This window comes from Miscanthus floridulus, unplaced genomic scaffold (genome assembly GCF_019320115.1).
Source record: "Miscanthus floridulus cultivar M001 unplaced genomic scaffold, ASM1932011v1 fs_671_2, whole genome shotgun sequence".
NCBI classification, from domain to species: Eukaryota; Viridiplantae; Streptophyta; class Magnoliopsida; order Poales; family Poaceae; genus Miscanthus; species Miscanthus floridulus.
Window position 1 is genome coordinate 42,632 of NW_027097091.1, and position 10,357 is coordinate 52,988.

Genomic DNA, 10,357 nt, shown 5'->3' on the forward strand with positions numbered 1-10,357 from the left:
TGACATAGCCTTTGTGTGAACCTAGAGATCATAGCAACTAGAATTGTTGGTGAAAGCTCTAGTTTGGTTTTGGTGAATTGATGAAACCCTAAGTTCTAACCTAGTTTATTAAAGTGATTATGAGATAGGTATCACATTCCAAATGGTGAAACAAATGAAGATCATGACATGATGATAGTAATGTCATGGTGATGATCAAGTGCTTGGACTTGAAAAGAAGAAAGAGAAAAACAAAAGGCTCAAGGCAAAGGTATAAGTGGTAGGAGTCATTTTGTTTTGGTGATCGAGACACTTAGTGTGATCACATTTAGGATCGATAGCCGTACTATTAAGAGGGGTGAAACTCTTATCGAAATGCGGTTATCAAAGTGCCACTAGATGCTCTAACTCTTTGCATATGCATTTAAGATCTAGTGGAGTGCTAACACCCTTGAAAAAGTTTGTGAAAATATGCTAACACATGTGCATAAGGTGATACACTTGGTGGTTAGCACTTGTGAGCAAGGATAAGAAACTTCACTGGCGGAGTGTTCGCCCGTAGAGTGCGGACAGTCCGACGGTGTCATCGACACCCTATATAGAAAAGATAGGGTTTCATAGAGTGCACCGGACGCTGGTCTCAACTGGACCGGAGCGTCCAGTTAGTGGAAGCAGTGAAGACGCTAGCGTCGGTCTTCGACCGGATGCTGGGTCACTTCGTGACCGGACGCTGGCTAGCTACGTCCGGTCCTGCTGATGTGGCAGCACATAGAGGAGACTGTGTGTGACCAGACACTGGGTGAGTCCGGTCGGGCATGACTAGACGCATCCGGTCGTGAGTGGAGGCTTACTGGAAATGACCGAACGCTGGGGTCCTGCGTCCAGTCATGATCAAACTGACGCGTCCGGTCGTAGCTGAAACCTTACTAGAAGTGACCGGACACTGGGGTCCTATGTCCGGTCATGGCACTGGCTGCGTCCGGTCATCACTTGATCGTTGAGATAGAGCGCTCAGTATTTGAAGAGAGGGGTGACGTGGCAGCCATCCATTGACCGGACGTTGGGTGGGTGCGTCCGGTTAATCTGACCGGAGCGTCCGGTCGACCCGAGCAGTGCCCAGTGAAGGGGTACAACGGCTCTATTTTGTGGGGGCTTCTATTTAAGCCCTATGGCCGGCTCTAGCTCACTCTCTTAGCCATTTGCATTGACATAGCAACCTTGTGTGCTTAGCTAAAGCCCTCCCACTCATCTCCATCATAGATTCAACATCTTTGTGAGATTGAGAGTGAATCCAAGTGCATTGCTTGAGTGTTTGCATCTAGAGACACTTGGTGTTCGTATTTTTGCTGCGGGATTCGCTTGTTGCTCTTGGTGGTTGCCACCATCTAGACGCCTTGGAGCAGCGAGGATCGTCGAGCGGAGGTTGGTGATTATCTCCGGCTCCGATCGTGGTGATTGAGAGGGGTTCTTGACCTTTCCCTGGTGGAGAGCCAAAAGGTACTCTTGTGAATTGCTCGTGGCTTGTGTGATCCTCATCTTGTGTTGGTTGTGCAGCACCCTATTGAGGGTTTAGCATGTGATGCCAATTAGCGCGTGAACCTCCAAGTGAGTGAATCGTCACAACAAGGACTAGCTTGCCGACAAGCAAGTGAACCTCGGTAAAAAATCATTGTGTCATTATTTGATTCCAAGGTGATTGGTCTTCATTGGTATTCATTCTTGTGATTGATTGGTTCACTCCTCGACTCGGCAGTATAACCATCTTGCTCACTCTCTTTATATTACCGCAAACTAGTTATCAAGCTCTTTAGTGTAGCTAGTTGTGAGAGTTTGTTAGTTTGGTTAGTGTGGCTCTTTAGTTAGTCTTTGAGAGCACACTAACTTAGTATAATGTCATAGCCATTGTGTGGTTAGAAACCGTAGAAACTAAAATTATGGTAGGTGGCTTGCATTTTTAGTAGGCTAGCGCAACACTTGCTTCGCCTTATAATTGTCTGACCGGTTTGTTAAGTGTTATTGTAGAAATTTTTAATAGGCTATTCACCCCCTCTAGCCATTAGGATCTTTCAGTTGATATAGGTGGCTTGCAACCCTTGTAGAGCTAAAGCAAAATTATATGAATTTATAGAGAATTATAGGCTATTTACCCCCATCTAGCCATTTAGGATCTTTCAGCAGAGTGAGTCTTCCCAGGTAGCCTGGAAGAGACGTGCGCCGCGCCGGTATGGAGGAAGCGGGAGCGAGTCATGCGAGCAGTGTGGACAGCGGATCTGAAGCGGACGGTTCGGATACGAGTGCGAGAAACAAAGCTAGCACGAGCAGCACACTAATCCAAGCGAACGGACAGAGCAACCATGGATGTCCGATAGCTAGACAAATCCCTTTTTTTAATATGGGTTTCTCTTCATTACGCTCGGCTAACAAATCGTTAGCAACGATCATAGATACACTTTCAGGCATAGAGTTAGTGATCAACTCCTCTCCCTCATTACACAAATAACCCAATGTGATATCATCAATCAATTGATGATGATAAAGCATAGACATTAATTTTGACATTGCATTGTTGGCTCACATTGGGTTTTATCATCTCAACCCGAGAACCTCTGATCGGCTCTCGCGACATGGGCTCTGGAGCGCGCTGCGTGGAACAAGGCCCGGCCAACACGCGTCTCACCTGTGGACTACGTGCGCCACCGAGGCCTATTTCGCCTTGTGCTGCAGCTGGGGCTGGGGCTGGGGCTCGGTTTAGGCTGTGTTTAGTTGTAGGAATTTAGATTTTGGGGCTACTGTAGTACGTTCGTTTTTATTTGGTAAATAGTGTTTAAATATGGACTAATTAGGCTCAAAACGTTCGTCTCGTAATTTTCCATCAAACTGTGCAATTAGTTTTTCTTTTTGTCTACATTTAATGCTCCATGCACGGACCGCAAACATTCGATGTGACAAGTACTATAGCAACTTTTTGGAATTTAGGGTCCAACTAAACAGGGGCTTATGCAATCGTTCGGCTCAGCCCAGGCCCAGTCCTCCAGTAGCAGCCTTTCCTCGCCTGTTCAGCAATGCATTCAGTGCTTAATACTATTCAGCTATGCTGTTGCAAAATCAACGGTCGGTCAGTAATGCATTCAGTGCTTACTACTGAGACGTTGCAAACATTCAGTCCCCATTGTAATGACGACTATTCAGCTATGCTGAAAACTGCCCACTCAAATTTATTACTGTTGCAAAACGCAACGCTAGCGTGCAGGAAGCTGCGCTGTACGCATTTACTGCCCGCAGCGTAGGTAGGTGTCGCCGCATCTTAGTATTTACTGTTAGAATTGTTGGTGTGTACCTCTGTGTGTAACCGTGGATTCGGTAAGCCTCCTCGTCTTTCTCTGTTGCGACGCAGAAGCAACGTAGACGCCGGTGCCGCGGCATAGTAGGCGTCCAGTGTAGAGACAGCTCCGGCTCGGTGTAGTCCTCGTGGACGCTGGTGCTCGGCGCGGCCGGTGAGGAGACGAGGTGGCGATCCAGTGGTGTTCCCGTGGCCTGCAGAGGCGACGGCGGTGGTGGGGCATCCCGTCGCTGGCAGCACCTCTTTTGGATCGGTTTAGGGTTTTCTGTAGGTGGGTATGGCAGCTCTGTTGAATCTCGTTCCCTGAGCCCAGATCCCCACTCCTCTATATATTTGTGCTGTGCGACAGGGGTCCACCAACCAGTTAGGGTTGGACGTCCCCGATCAGGGCGCAAAGGGTTGGGCCTATTGGTGGAGATCAACTAACATTCTCCCCCTTGATCTCATTTCAGCTTTCAATTTCATATCATTTACTTTTGTTCATTCCATTACAGATTAGCGCATAGAGCATGTCTCATCGTTACGGTCCATTGCTGATAGATTTAACAACTACAACACACTACTCTGTTCTGAAATAGATACTTATCTTTGGGCCTTCTTTTGTCCAGGAATTTTAGGTTTTCCCTTAAACCCATGCTAGCTACATGTTCTATGAACACCATGTTCTCTGAACATGTTGGGTGGTAAGCCTTTTGTAAGCGGATCCGCGAGCATCTTTTCTGTACTTATATGCTCAAGACTTATGACTTGATCCCGGACTTTATCTTTCACAACATAATAATCTATGTCAATGTGTTTGGCAGCAGTTGTGAGCATCCTGTACTGCCAGATTATAATCGTAGTATAACTTTAAGTGGTCTATAGATGTCGTCAACCACCTTCAAACCGGGTATGAACTTCTTTAGTCAGTTCACCTGCCCGTTGCCTCATAACACGCTACAAACTGTCATACATTGTGGACGATGTAGTGATGGTTTGCTTTGAGCTTTTCCATTAAATAGCTCTCCTTTACGAGAGTGAATACATATCTCGACGTGGATTTTCTATCATCTCCCGTATAATCAGAATCTGAATATCTCACTATATGGAGTAAATAAGATCTTCTATACGTCATCATGAGGCCTTTCGTTCCTTGCAAATAATGCAAGACTTTCTTTACTAATTTCATTGTTCTGTTCTAGAATTGCTCTGGAATCTGCCAAGTAACCCGGTAACAAATGCCAAGTCAGGGCGCGTACATACTTGAGCATATTGTAAGCTTTCGACAGCTGAAGCATATGGAACCACTTTCATTTGATTGAGCTCATATTGGTTCCTGGGGCATTGAAAATCCCCATATCTATCGCCCTTGACTATAGGAGCAGGTGAGGGACTACATTTGTGCATACTAAATTTCTTTAAGATTTTTTCTATGTATGCCTTTTGTGACAGTCCTAATACCCCTTTTCTTCTATCTCGGTGAATCTCGATCCCTAGAACGAATGAGACTTCATCAAGATCTTTCATATCAAGTTTTGAGGATAAAAACTTCTTTTGTCTCCAGTAGTAGACTAACATCACTACTAGCAAGTAAGATATCATCCACATACAGGACAAGGAAGATAAACTTCCCATTCTTAAACTTTGTATAGACACAATTATCCTCTACATTCTCTTTAAACCCAAAATTCTTTATTTGCTGATCAAACTTCAAGTACCACTGTCTTGAAGCTTGTTTTAATCCATAAATGGATTTCTTTAGGCGGCATCCTATTCGTTCTTTTCCTTCCATGACAAAACCTTTCGGTTGTGCTATGTAAACATTTTCCTCCAAGTCTCTGTTGAGAAATACCGTCTTTACATCCATATGATGTAATTCTTAATCGTAATATGCCACTAATGCCATTATGATTCTGAAGGAAACTTTACATGAGACTAGAGAAAAGGTCTCATTGTAATCAATTCCTTCTCTTTGCATAAAGCCTTTTGCCACAAGTCGCGCTTTATATCTCTCTATATTCCCTTGAGAGTTAAGCTTTGTTTTGTAGACCCATTTACAGCCTACTATTTTGACCCCTTTACGAATTATTTCCAAGTCCCAAACTCTATTGGCATTCATTGATTTCATTTCATCTTCTATAACCTCAAGCCACTTTGATGAATGATCACTTCTCATGGCTTCTTCAAAACAGGTGGAATCAACCTCCATTTGAAATTCCTTAGTGTTGTACACTTCATAATCAGCAAAAATAGCTGATTTACTAACTCTTTGAGACCTTCTAGGGGCCTTCACTTTTGGCACATCTTCTGTTTGAGGCTGTTGTTGCTCCCCCTCATGTGTGGCAATAGGTTCTATATGATCCTAAAGAACAAGTTCCTCATCGTCATTCATTGTTGCCATAGGTGGGATAACAATAGGTGCTGGCACCACAGTATCTAGCACTGTCGGTGCAGCTACAGCAGGTAGTGAGAAAAATGGCTCATGAATCATTGGAGTGGGCGCTTACGCCTGCTTCACTTCAAGGTCAATTTCTGGAGCTACCATGCTCCCCCTCATCAATTCATCCTCTAGGAAGACAGCGTGTCTCGTTTCCACAAACTTTGTATGTCTCTCTGGACAGTAGAAAATGAAAACATTTTGACTTTTCTGGGTAGCCAAACAAATGGCAACTTACTGTTTTGGGATCTAACTTCCCAATGTTTGGGTTAAATACTTTAGCCTCAGTAGGGCTCCCCCACACACACGCAAGTGGTTTAGTGAGGGTACTCTTTCTGTCCACAACTCATACGGTGTTTTGGGCACCGACTTTCTTGATACTCTATTGAGAATATGAATGGCAGTTTTAACGCCTCCATTCACAGGCTCAACTGTAAGGTGGAGTAACTTATCATACTGTGCACCATATCCATTCATTGTACGATTGCGTCTTTCAGCTACTCCATTCTGCTGAGGTTCGCTCGATATAGAATACTGGGCTACTTTATCATTCTCCTGTAAGAACCCTGCATAAGGTTCAGGAACTTGGCCATATGGGGTATGCCGACCGTAGTACTCCCCCATGGTCAGACCTGACTATCTTTATCTTTAATATCTTAAATTTATCCAATATTTCTGTTCTTTCTTTAATTGGATAAATATAGCCATAATAGGAGTAATCATCTGTGGATGTTATGAACGAATCATTATCATCCACACTCTTTATAGGAAACTGACCACAGATGTCTGTGTGAATAGTCTATAAAATTCATGCGCTTTGTTTGTCATCTATCTTACTTTTCTTTATATACTTTCCTTTTATGCATTTTCTGCATTGTTTTAAATCTGAGAGCTCTAATGGAGGAAGAATATCATTCTTAACTTGTCTTTCTATTCTCCCCCTCGAAATATGGCTTAAACGACAGTGCCATAATTTCGACAATGCATCGTGAGCTCTCTTATGTCACCACTTCCAGATTAACAATCTATCACCAGCTGCTTCATCAGCTGAGTGGCATATATCTTTGAAGAGCCAGTGAACTGACTCTTTATTCTATCGAGGTACTCGATGACCGTGTCATATTCTAGGATTGAGCCCACAATTGCAGGTTCAATCATGTTCTTTATCACAGCCAAACATTTTTTATTGGCAGTGACCCACTTTCTATACTCAAAAATCATAGGACATCTTTTGGGATTCAAAATCCCTTTCTTTAGTTGCCCAAGTGGCATCATTCTCTTTTGTTTCTCTCACCGGTGCCACAAACTCAGTGGAACACGGTGAGGTGACTACCCAGTCCACCTTAGACAAGATGAAAACTAGGTCAAAACTTTTCTTAACATAAAAATAACACCATTTGCATGCCTTGATTCCAACATTGGTCAAAATCAAAACATATAACTGTTCGTATACACTAATTCTACATCACCGTTAGGCAGAAATAGAATTAATGCATAAATCATTAACTTTTACATCTGTTCTCACACACTAATTCTACATCACCGTTGGGCAGAAGTAAAATTAATGCATAAATCATTAAAATTATAACTCTTCTTATACACTAATTCTACATCACCGTTGGGCAGAAGTAGAATTAATGCATAAATCATTAAAATTATGATATTGTTATTAACAACGTTGGTCAGAAAATAACAACATCATAATCATGTCAAATCTCTTTTTCTCCAATTAAATACCACATTGGTTCAAAAATAACCGGAGAATCAACATTTTCTTTAGCAGCGGAAAAAATCTCTTTTCCTCCAATTAAATATCACATTGATTCAAAATAACTGGAGAATAAACAACTTCTTTAGCAGCGGAAAAAATTTCACTCAATTTCTTGAATTTTACCCACAGGGAAAAATTACTTTTTCTATTTTTCTTTTGAGCTATTTTTCATTTTCCAGAAATTAGCAATTACTAGAAAAGAAAAAATCAAAAACTGATCTGGATTCTTTCACTGTTTTTGGCCCAACCGGCAAAGCGGCCCACGGCCCATGTCCGCGCGCGCGCTGTCCTGCACGCGCGCTGTCCCGCGTGCTCCCCCCACGCCCAGGCCGCAACCTAGGCCTGGGCCGGGAATTTAGCCTCGCGCGCTCGCCCGCCTGGGCCGCGACGCTGGCCCACGCATCTGGCGCCATTGGAGCCAATCAGACGGCTGCGCGGCATCTTCGGGCGAACAAACCCCCCCCCCCCGCCGCAGTTCCTGAACCCTAGCGCCATTCAGTTCTACCTGCTTCTCTCTCTTCGCTTTCTCTTTTGCCGCTCTCCTCTCCTCTCAGCGCAGCCACAGCGAGACACTGAGAGCGAGCAGCGAGAGAGGACCGGCAGAGCCATGGCACCGTCGTCGGCCCCTCGCCGGTGCGCGTGCTCCCCAATGGGTGAGCACGCCGCCGTTGAGCGGTCTGGCCACGGCGCCCCCTTGGCCGAGCCCGGCGAGGAGCCACCCCCGGCTCGGCCCTTCTTCTCCCGCACCGGCGAAGGGTTTTCCCGACGCACGGCGAGGTTGGTCCATTCCCCTTTCCCTTTCTCCTTTCCCATCCCCTTCTTCTTTTCGATTTGGACTGTGTTCTTCTCTTTTCCGAACCAGTGGATGGGAATAGGGTTTAGATCTAGGGTTAGGGTTCGGAAATCGACCTACCCCTTTTCCCTTTCTCTGATTTGAGTTTTCTTTTCTCTTATCCGAACTGATGTGGGGAATTAGGGTTTGGATCTAGGGTTCCTTTTCTTCTTCCCCTTCGGATCTGAGCGGGTCTAAGCCGAATCCCACTTCTTTCTTTTCTTTTCGCTTGTTCACCCAAAAAGGGGATCTAGGGTTATGGTTTGGTTTTCTTTTGATTTCTTTTCTTTTCTTATTTGTACCTAATCCCTCTTTTCCCCTTCCTTGTCGCGAGTTAGGGTTAGGGTACTTTTGAACCTTTCCCCTTTCTGTTCACTGTTGTTTCACCCGATTAGGGTTAGGATTGGGATTCTTAAAATCCTTTTCCCCTTTCTATTCTCTGATCCGAACAAGGATCTGTTCTTTTCTTGTTGCGCGCCGGTGAGGACGGTGGTGCTCTTCCCCCCTCCCCCCACCCAGCGCGGTGGCGGGGGTGACCGGTAGACAGTAACGTCCGCCACCCCGGTCTCTTTGTAGTTTTGCTTTTACCCGGTTAGGGTTACGGTTACACAGAGGCAACCTAGCTCTGGTACCAATGTTAGAATCATTGGTGTGTACTTCTGTGTGTAACCGTGGATTCGGTAAGCCTCCTCGCCTTTCTCTGTTGCGACGCAACAGCAGCGTAGACGCCGGTGTCGCGGCGTAGTAGGCGTCTAGTGTAGAGACAGCTCCGGCTCGGTGTAGTCCTCGCGGACGTCGATGCTCGGTGCGGCCGGTGAGGAGATGAGGTGGCGATCCAGTGGTGTTCCCGTGGCCTACAGAGGCGACGGCGGTGGTGGGGCATCCCGTCGCTGGCAGCACCTCTTTTGGATCGGTTTAGGGTTTTCTGTAGGTGGGTATGGCGGCTCTGTTGAACCTCGTTCCCTGAGCCCAGATCCCCACTCCTCTATATATTTGTGCTGTGCGACAGGGGCCCACCAACCAGTTAGGGTTGGACGTCCCCGATCAGGGCGCAGAGGCAAGGGCCCAATAGGCCGTTGGGCCTATTGGTGGAGATCAACTAACATTTACAGGATGCCCATCTGTGTTCAGAGGAAAAAATAAGTCTTTTTCAAAAAAAAGTAATCGTGAGTACATACGGCTTCAGTTGGTCGGCGTAGCGCTGACAGGAAAGTTAGCTACTAACACTGTCTCCAACGGATCCAACCCAAAAACAAGACGCATTCCCCGGTTTAGATTGTGTACAGTGAAAAAGTCCGTGACCCATCAACTTCCTTCTCCAACCGTCGGGCGCAACAGAGCGTCCTCTTCCCTTCCTCCTCTCGCGAGCCCCGCCGCCTCTTCCCTTCCTCCTCTCGTAGGCCTGCCGATGGGAGCGCCTCCCTCCCCACCGAGCAGATCCCGCCTCCCTCCCCACCGAGCCGTCGAGCGCCGAGGTCGCCGGCAACTCCATCCGTAGGCCCACCTGGCCAAGCGCCCCCATCCGCAGTGCCGCCTGGCCGAGCGCCCCAGTCCGCGGGCCCACCGGCACCGTGGTCCCGCCTCACCGTCGTCGTCCGCGGGCTGCTCCGAGCTCCGGCCCTGGCGTCGCTGTGCCCGGCGAGATCTGGACCCGCCGCCACAGTGCGGGCGAGCTCCGGCCCTAGCCTCACCGCGTCCGCGCGGGCGGCGCTCTTCTCCGCGGGCTGCGAGCGTCCCTTGCCGGCGGCGCTGCTCCACCGCAGGCGGACCTCACCCGGCGGGATCCTCCCTCCCCTGCCCGACGCCGCCTGTCCCTGCTCCCACCGACCTCCATCGGCGACCACAGCCCCTCCCTTGCCCGATGTCAACTACCCTGCTCCCTCCGATGGCGGCCGGGCGGATCCGGACTCCACGACGGCAGCCGCGCCTCCACCGACCTCCATCGGCCCTGCCCCTGTGCCAGGCCCCGGCTGTCGCTCCTCCCTCTCTCTCTCTCTGTGTGTGTTTTTGCGTCGTCGA